At 51.3% G+C, this 8519-nt stretch overlaps 1 protein-coding gene across 6 annotated transcripts in view; it reads right to left on the reverse strand.

Annotated features, from left to right (window-relative positions):
- The window catches only part of Ncoa2 (nuclear receptor coactivator 2), a 231072-nt gene extending 223532 nt beyond the window's left edge, over window positions 1-7540 (reverse strand). For 2 of the 6 annotated variants that reach the window (XM_085677339.2, XM_085677340.2), the window contains exon 1: window positions 6707-6841. The gene's annotated coding sequence lies outside the window, so the exon portion shown is untranslated. Of the gene's footprint in view, window positions 1-5092; window positions 5183-6356; window positions 6418-6706; window positions 6843-7460 lie in introns of those variants that run through there. The other 4 variants (XM_087897233.1, XM_085677343.2, XM_087897235.1 and 1 more) reach the window with 4 other exon arrangements.
- Between the last annotated feature and the right edge of the window lie 979 nt (window positions 7541-8519).

Genomic DNA, 8519 nt, shown 5'->3' on the forward strand with positions numbered 1-8519 from the left:
AAGCGAGGAATGCTACAACTGCTTTCCAGCACCCAAGAAACCAAGTCCATCAGCACCTCACTCCAAAGCCATTCCAGCGGAGGCCGCTTAGTAAACTCCACCATTTTACTTCATTGATTTGCCCACTTAACATTTTAAAGACAAAAGGATCTCGAAATTTCAGAAATTTCAAGACTGGTTGAGGTGTGGGTAGCACTAGACTTATAGGTGCTGACCTTTCTGTCCAAGGTCAGGCCCTTTAAGCCCCAGTCACAGAAAAATCTGCTGGCAGCATCTGCAGAACTTCAACTACTTTTCCATATCCACTTCTTATTACAGACTTACAAATAAATGAGAATTCTATGGACATTTACTGTAACCTAGATTCCTAATGGGAAGCCATCGTCGGACTTCCCTTCACAGATGAATCCTCCTTGAACTCTAACCTCCTATAACAGGAGGATAACAACTTCGATTTCTGTGTTTGTGGCCAGAACCAAAAGAATGAAACTCATCAAAAAGCCCAGGAGGTGGCTGGCACTATCCCTGCGATGCTGTAACCACAGACTCTGTGGTCCCATCAGGGGAATATTTAAACAACTTGGGGGTGGTATGTAAGCATATGTAATTCTGTGTGCATACACATGTGTGCATGTGAAGGCCAGAACTCAACACTGGGTAGCTTCCACTTTATTCTCCATCCCATTTTTAAAAACAGGGTGTCTCCTTAACCCCAGAGTCCACAGTTGACTAGACTAGCTGGCAAGTGCGCTCCAGGGATGGACCCGTCTCTGGTCTCAAGCACTAAGATCACAGCCGGAAGGCTTTTACGTGGGTACTAGAAATCCAAACTCCTGTCCTCAAGCTCGCAGTGCAAATGCATTACTGACTGAGCCATCAGCTTGTTTATTCTAAACATAAAATTTTTCTCAGGAAAAAGATGACACAATCCCAAATCAAAGCAGAATTTGCTAGATAGTATCTACTTGAAAAAAGACTGGTACAACAAATCAAGTTGAAATGAAGGCAAAGGTTTTCTTCTCTACCAGGAAGACGTAAGGGAAAGAAAGAGGGAAGGAGCCCTTCACCCAGTTTGTGTCCCTCTCCAGTCAGACTCTGTGATTCCCAGCTTTTACTACCCAAGTACACTGTCAAGGTCAGAGCGGTGGCGCCTTCACCAATGACTGTAATAAATGAATGAAGCAATGGCTATAGGAGGAAATAATGCAGAGGAAAGACCTACATGTCAAGCCCAAATTAAGGATTCTGCTCAACCAGGGACCAGAACACAGCAGAATTTGCTGGCTTGAGGCGAACATTTCACCAGAATTAACAGCTAATTTTAATTTTCCTTCTATTTGTCAACTGCTACCTAGATGAAGGTCTGTAGTAAGTTAAACTTGTTAGCAACATCTAGCTATTTGCAGCCTCCTCCCGGTTACTGACACCACGCCCAGAAGCCTCCACAGCAGCTGAGTGAAGCAGTAGCATAGGTCCTACGCTCATTTACATTTGCTAGATTTCCAACTAGGGAACCAAATGAACACTGTCCTAAAATAAATCCTATTACACTGCCATAGTCAATGAAGCCAGAAATGCTGTAAATGATCAACATCAATTGGTAAACACAGAGAATCTTTGCTCAAGAAGCCTAAAGTCTTGCGCTCTACCTGCAGAGCAGCTAACCAGTCTCACTTCGAATATATTCCTTTAACGTTAAGATGCCCGCTCTCTTTCATTATCCTGTTTACAACAACCAGGAAAATTGTATAGACTTCTAGAACAGCCACGAGGTCCCATTGTCACCTCTATCGGAAAGTGGCACCTAGAACCCATGGAGAGCATGTTTTCCTCACACTGTCTGAATTATGGGTCTGTGCCTCTCAACTGCACTGTGCAGCTTTCCCGGCTGGCTCTTTTTAAGAGGCTTTAGAGAGTGATATGACAATGGTGTCCCTTCTCTCCTTTGCAAATCCTAAGCCCTTCATGAAGTAGAAAACAAAGAAAGAATAAGCGCATAAACACTAAGAGCCTCTTTTCCACTTAGAAGGGACACAAGAGGTAAAAGGAGTTTGTGGTAGGCAGGGGTGGAAATGTAAATGTTTTGTTTTCCACCCCAAGGCTTTTGTCATCGCTATGAATGGGCGTCATTTCCTTGGGGAGAAAGCCCTGACTGGCTCTAAGTTCATGATGATAACATGTCGAGGTAGTCGTAGTTTCTTACTCCCTTCTATTTTCTTCATTTAAAAATCAATATAGCAGCCAGGTGGTGGTGGGCCCGTGGCAGCGCATGACTTTAATTCCAGCACTCAGGAGGCAGAGGGAGTTGGATCTCTGTGAGTTCGAGGCCAGCATGGGGTATAGAGTGAGTTAGGACAGCCAGGGCTACACAGAGAAGCCCTGTCTTGAAAAAAAAAAAAAACAAATAATAATCATAATAATTAATCAATACAGGTCTGGAGAGATGGCTCAGCACTTAAGAACTCCAGCTGCTCTTTCAGAGGACCAGGGTATGGTCCCCAGTATCCACACACAACTCACAACCATCTCTAACCCAAGTTCCAAGGGAGTGCCCACTCTTTTCTGGCCTCTTTGAGTATCAGGCATACATATGGCACAAAGACATGCATGCAGGCAAAATATTCATACACATAAAATAAAAAATCTTTTTTAAAAGTCAGTAAAGCATATAATCGACTACCAAACATACCTAGTAATTAGAAAATAGTAAAAAGCTAACAATGTCTTCAACATTGGTTTTGTCAGAGAGCCACAACTGGTCAAGTTACCAAAGACACCTGTGCATTTCATAAAAAATAATCTTAAATCTAAAAAAATGCTTTAGTGGGCCAAGTGCCTTTAATCCCAGCACTTGGGAGGCAGAGTCAGGTGAATCTGTGAGTTCAAGGTCAGCATGGTCTAAAGGGTGAGTTCCAAGACAGCCAAGACTGAATCACTGAAACTGTCTTTAAAAATAAATAAATAAATAAATAAGCTTGAAACCATTCTTTTTCTTTCCAACAATATAAGGACAGCTTCAAAGAATGGCTTTTGTATCCAATAGAATGAAGACCCAAGGTGTCAGAAGTACACTCAGTAACCTGCTGTCATCTGAACAGCTAAGGCAGAATCCTTAACTCCAACATGTGAAATGGAACCCTGATCAGAGATCCTGGATCCTAGAGACTCTGCTTTAATAAGATACCACTATGGCGTGGAGATGGGGAACAATTCCAAGACCCCCCCTCTGACTATCTTCTGTACCTCCCGCAAAAGATCCCTCACTCTGAAAGTCATCTAAATTAGATCTAACCAATGAAGGGTTAACATTTTTTAAAAAATTATTAAGTACCCCAAAAGCATTAAACTCCCATCAGTGACTGCTGAACTGCCTTGAAGCCTGGGCCTCTGTACCCTGACATCTAAAAGTCAAAGAAATCCTCTCTTTTAAGAGGGAAATTCCCAGGAGGAAGAAGGCTGAGCTCCAGCATGAGAGCACACAATGGGATCACCGCTGACAATGCACATCTTTTTCTAGATGTCTCCATATGCTTGAGAGGTTTTCCCCTAGCCAGGCATTAGGGGACTTGCTACTCTGCCACCAAGAATCGACAAACATTTTCAAGAGAATGAAGTAAAATAATAGGTTGCTTTTATAAATTCGGGAAAGAGAAAAGGCCTGCAGAGTGGCCCTCGGTAACCAAATTAACTAATGGTGGGAGTGTCTGGATGCTGCTGGATCCTGAACAGTAATTTACAATACTCCCCACTTCTGTCAGTGGAAATAAATGCTTGTTTTATCTTTGGCTTGACTCATTTATCACCAAAATAACGCTTCAAAAGCTACAGCAAAATGCAATTTATTTCTACAAGAATGCTCAAAATTACACTGGATTGGGGATCGACATGGTAGATCTGAAAGTCACATATTACAGACTACTGTTTCCCTACAGTGCAGTCTCTCTCAAATTCTTAGGAACCCAATAGTAATAAAAGCTGAAGAACCCAGTATGAAAACATAAGTATCACGCTCATAAAATATTTTTTAAATCCCCAAATTAAATTCCTGGATGACAGATTCCAAAATTGAATGGATTCTTGGTAACACCACTCACGCTCTGAACTCTCAGAGACACTAGGGATTCCAGTGGGGAGAATGAAAGCTGCAGCTACGCGGTGGCCTGACCTCCCCAACAAAGAACAGGAGAGCGAGCACGGACACACAGAAAGCAGGGCGGCAGCTGTTGTCTTTTTAACAGACCGCAATTCCCGCTGAGCAACCTGGGATCCTCCCAGGGAACCCCACCCCATCCCCCATCCCACCCCCCCACCCCGTTCCTGAAAGGCAGGAAGGAGCCCAGAAAGTCACTTCGCTGGTCCCAAACACTTAAAACAATCAAAGCTAGCTCTTGACCTCTTACACAACATAAGTAGCCACACACTGTGAAACTTATCTGTGATTAAGGAAAAGTAAAAATTGTTAAGAATCTTTTGTATGGGAGTAACCTGGGAAGTTATACTTTACTCGCCCCGCGCCACCACCCCCCCACATACACACACCTTTTTTTCTGCAGACAAATATTCTTTGGCTAGTTTTGCACTTTAAATACCCATGCTTAGTGTCTCAGTGATGCTTTGGTTGATAACTTCATTTTGTTTACCCAGGAGAAAGAGATAAAAAATTATCCGCACAGCATAAACCACAACTTTGTACAATGTCACACCAAGACTAAACACAAAACTTAAGAGTACACGACGAGAATTGGTGGTCTGGTTAAACAAGGACCCACCGAAGCCATCCGAACAAGGATGCATTAATTAGCACTTCTAATAATCACCTGACACAGGGTCACTGAGCGCCTTCACGCTTTACGGTGCCCTTTCAATTTCATCGTCCTGCCGCTGGACGGAAGCCTAGTGAAACTAAGGCAGACCTCCAAAGATCCCTAGCACGTACACCTGGCGCTGAGCTCCAGAACACGGCCACTACCAACATATGCCATTTAAAACCGGGCCTCGCAGAGACTGCCACATCCCAGGGTGGCTTTTAGACTTTGTCATGTCTAAAACAACGCCTCTCGTGGCACCAGAGAAGAGCAGTATCTTCGCGCACCTTTGCAGGTCTCCCCAGGTCACAGATTCTGTGAGTGACACTATTCCACAAGCTGAGGTGCGGGCGACCAAGGGACGCGCCAGAGTGGAAGGCTCGCGGCGTCTCCATGACTCCCCCGCCCCGCGAGCAACTCAACCCTTACTGGTCGGGAGAAACCCCGCCCCCTTCCTGCCTCCGGCTCCCATCATTGGCTTCCCGATACCCGGCAGGTCAGTTCCCGCCGTCTATTGGCTCACTGCCCCATCAGTCAAGCACAGCAAGATTCGGGTCGGTGGGAGGGGAAGGAGTCGGAGGAGGTGGAGTGGGAGTGGGATTAGAGGACGAGGTGGCGGAGGAGGGTGCTCGGGCTCCGGCTCGGGTTTGGGAAAGTTTCCCCTACCAGTGACAGGCTCTCTAAGGCGTGAGACCCAACGCCGCTCGCGGCGAGTTAGAGGCTCGAGTCCCCGATTCCCGCCCCTCGGTCCGCAGGCCCCGGAAGCCACTTGGGGGAGGGGGAAGGGAGGGACCATGGAAGCAGGGACCGAGCCACCCCCAAGCGCGGCCGCGGCGCCTCCAGGACTCCCCCGAGGGGAGGGGTGCGGGCACTTCAGCCCGCGGCGCCGACCCTGGCCGCCTCCCCCGAGAGCCTCCAGGGCTCCGGAGAGGAGGGTCCCCGGTCCAGGGCGTGACCCGGGCGCGCCGGCCGCCAGGACCCCTCCCGCTTCCCGCGGGGGGCCCCCGAGGGCCTGTCCCTGCAGGGGCCGCAGGAGGGGGACAAAAAGGGGGCGCTGGCGAGCCAACCCGGAACCTCCCGGCCCGCGGCCCGCCTCCCGCCCCCGGCCGCGGCCCCAGCGCGCCTCCGGCACACATGCCCGCACCCAGAAAGTTAAGTCAGGGGCGAGCCCGGCGCGGCGCCGCCGCCGCCCGACCCCGGCTCCCCACCCCCACCGCGGCCCGGCCTGCGCGGCCCGAGCGCTGCCGCCCCGTAGCTACCCAGGCCCGCGGCCCCCCAGACGCCCGAGCCCCCGCCGCCGCCCCTGCCAGCCGCGTCACCTTCACACACACCCCCGGCACTTCCCGGGTCCTGCCTCCCCTTGCCCGGCTCCCAACCCGTGCAGCAGCCGCCGCACGCCTCCCGGGAAGAAAGCACCGGCCGCGGCTGCGCTCGCCGGCCCGGGCTTCCCCCGCCGGCCCAGGAGCCGCCTCCCCGGGCTCCGCCGCGCAACCCCAAGGGGGCCAGAGCCGGGACCCGCGACAAACCGCTGCTTCCCGGCCTGGTGCTCACCTCTCGGCCGGCGCCTCGGGCTGCAGCCTCCGCCCGCCTCGCTCTCCGGGGCTCGTCTCCCGAGCTCTCTCGCCCGGCGCCCGAGCGCCTCCTTTCTCTCCCGGGGACTCCGCGTCTTCCCGCCCTCCCCACCACCCCACCCCCCCAAGAGCCGAGTCCCCGGCTCGGCCGCGCCTCGAGGATGCGCGTCGCGGGCTCCGCACGCCCGGGCAGCGGTGCCCGCACACAACAACAGCCCGCCCGGCCGGCGCGCGGCTCCGCCGAGCTGCGCGCACCAAGGGCAGCGGCCCGGGTGGGGACGCAGCAACCCCCGCCCGCCACCCGCGGACCCCCAGGGGAGGCGCAGTTACCAGTGGGGCCGTCACGCCGTCAGGTGCCGGCTGCCGTCGGCGCTGACCTTCGCCGCAGCCGCGGGAGCCCAGGCTGCGGCCGCCATGTTCCCGTGTTAATAACTGCTGCCTGGTTGTTTATTTCAATGGAGATCCTCCCCCAGCTCCCTCCTCCTCCTCCTCCTCCTCCACCTCCTCCTCCTCCTCCTCCTCCTCCTCCGCGGCTCCGCACTTGCGGAGAGAGACACAGACCGCGCGAGCTCGCGAGCAGGGGAGGGGGCTCGGGCACCGGGCTGGCCCGCCCTCCGCCTCCCGGCCGCGACCGCCTCCGAGCGAGCGCTGTCACCGCGCAGGAGACGGGGCGGAAACTTGCGTCCCGCGCCCCCGAGCGTGGGCCCAGGCGCTCTGTGGCTACCCCAGCCGCGGGGTCCTCCACATCTCCCCAGCCGGCGAGACTTCCGAGCCCCGAGAGTTGGACTAGATGGGTGACTGTGGTCTAGGGACCGTGACCTATGGGTGACTGCGAGTGAAGGGAGAGGAGAGTCAACAGAGGACTCCATGCGAGGGCAAAGGGCAGTGCCCAAAAAGAAAGCTAGCGAAGGGGACAGGCCCTGGTCGGAGAGTGGAGGTCGAGGGACCTCCGCGCCTCCGACGGCGGAGACGATGCTGCCAGAAGGTTGCGGAAAACCTAGTGCCAGGGTCGCCCCGAGAGGAGCCTCCTGCGCGCGCTCAGGCAGGGCCCCCGTTGACAACAGCCAGCACCCCTCGCGCGCACCTCGGACAAGCTCCGCAACCAGCCGCCGTTCCGGGAGGCACCCCTTGGCCACCATGTCCCCTCGGTTCCTTCGAGGATACGCCTCCCCACTTGCCGTCCCTAACGTCTGGAGGGGATGGAGGGGCGTGACCACAGGAGGCGAACTACAGGGGTGCCACCCTGCGATTGCTTGACAAAGCAAAGGCTGCACCGTGTTTAGGAAGATTGGGGGAAGCGTTCTCGGCACGCCGCGAGACGACAAAAGTTTTGTTTTACTTCTTTTTAATTGGGGAATCCATTATCTAAGCCTCAGGATTTTGGGATTGAGGAGACGTGGAGGAGTATTATCGAAGAGAATCCCCTTTAAATGTAGTTTGGTTTTTTAACTCTTTGGAAAAGCAACGTCTTTTTCCATTTAAGTATAATTAGTTGAAAGAAATGAGCAACATTTGTTTGCTTAACGGAAGTTATCAAAATATGACAGGAATACGTTTCCTTATTTTAACTCTTATGAAAGGTCACTTGTCATAGACAATAATAGTGTTTATTGAACAGTAACGACTTGGCACTGCGTTAAGTGATTCACACACACTCCAGTTTTAATCCTCAGACCTTGCAAAGTAAGTGCTATTTTTATACTTTATAAAACTTTAAAGCCTAAAGAAACATTTTTTGGTAGGGTCACACAGTAAGCAAGGTGGCAAAGATTTGAGCCCAAGTCCATTAATTGCAAAACACGTGCTTTTTAATCGTGTTTTCAAGATCCAATTTATTTGGACAAAGAAAAAGAAAAGTATGTCTGCTTGGCTATGGCTAGATAATGTTTGTAAAGCTATGATCAACGTTAGCATTAGGGAGTGTAATCAGAAGGAGGAGATCTACAATGGGATCCTTCCACTTTCTAATTTAGGACTGTGTCTAGTGTTTGGAATGTTTGTTTTGACCACATGTTAACAGTAAATTTTAAAGACTTTTTTAAATTAGCTAGAATAACTAAATTATATTCCCTGAAGACTCAAAAGGGTGCACCAGCTTGGGAACAGAACCAGGAAATGGAAGGTGTTCTTATGATAGGTCTTC

This window comes from Myodes glareolus, chromosome 16 (genome assembly GCF_982192425.1).
Source record: "Myodes glareolus chromosome 16, mMyoGla1.1, whole genome shotgun sequence".
NCBI lineage: Eukaryota > Metazoa > Chordata > Mammalia > Rodentia > Cricetidae > Myodes > Myodes glareolus.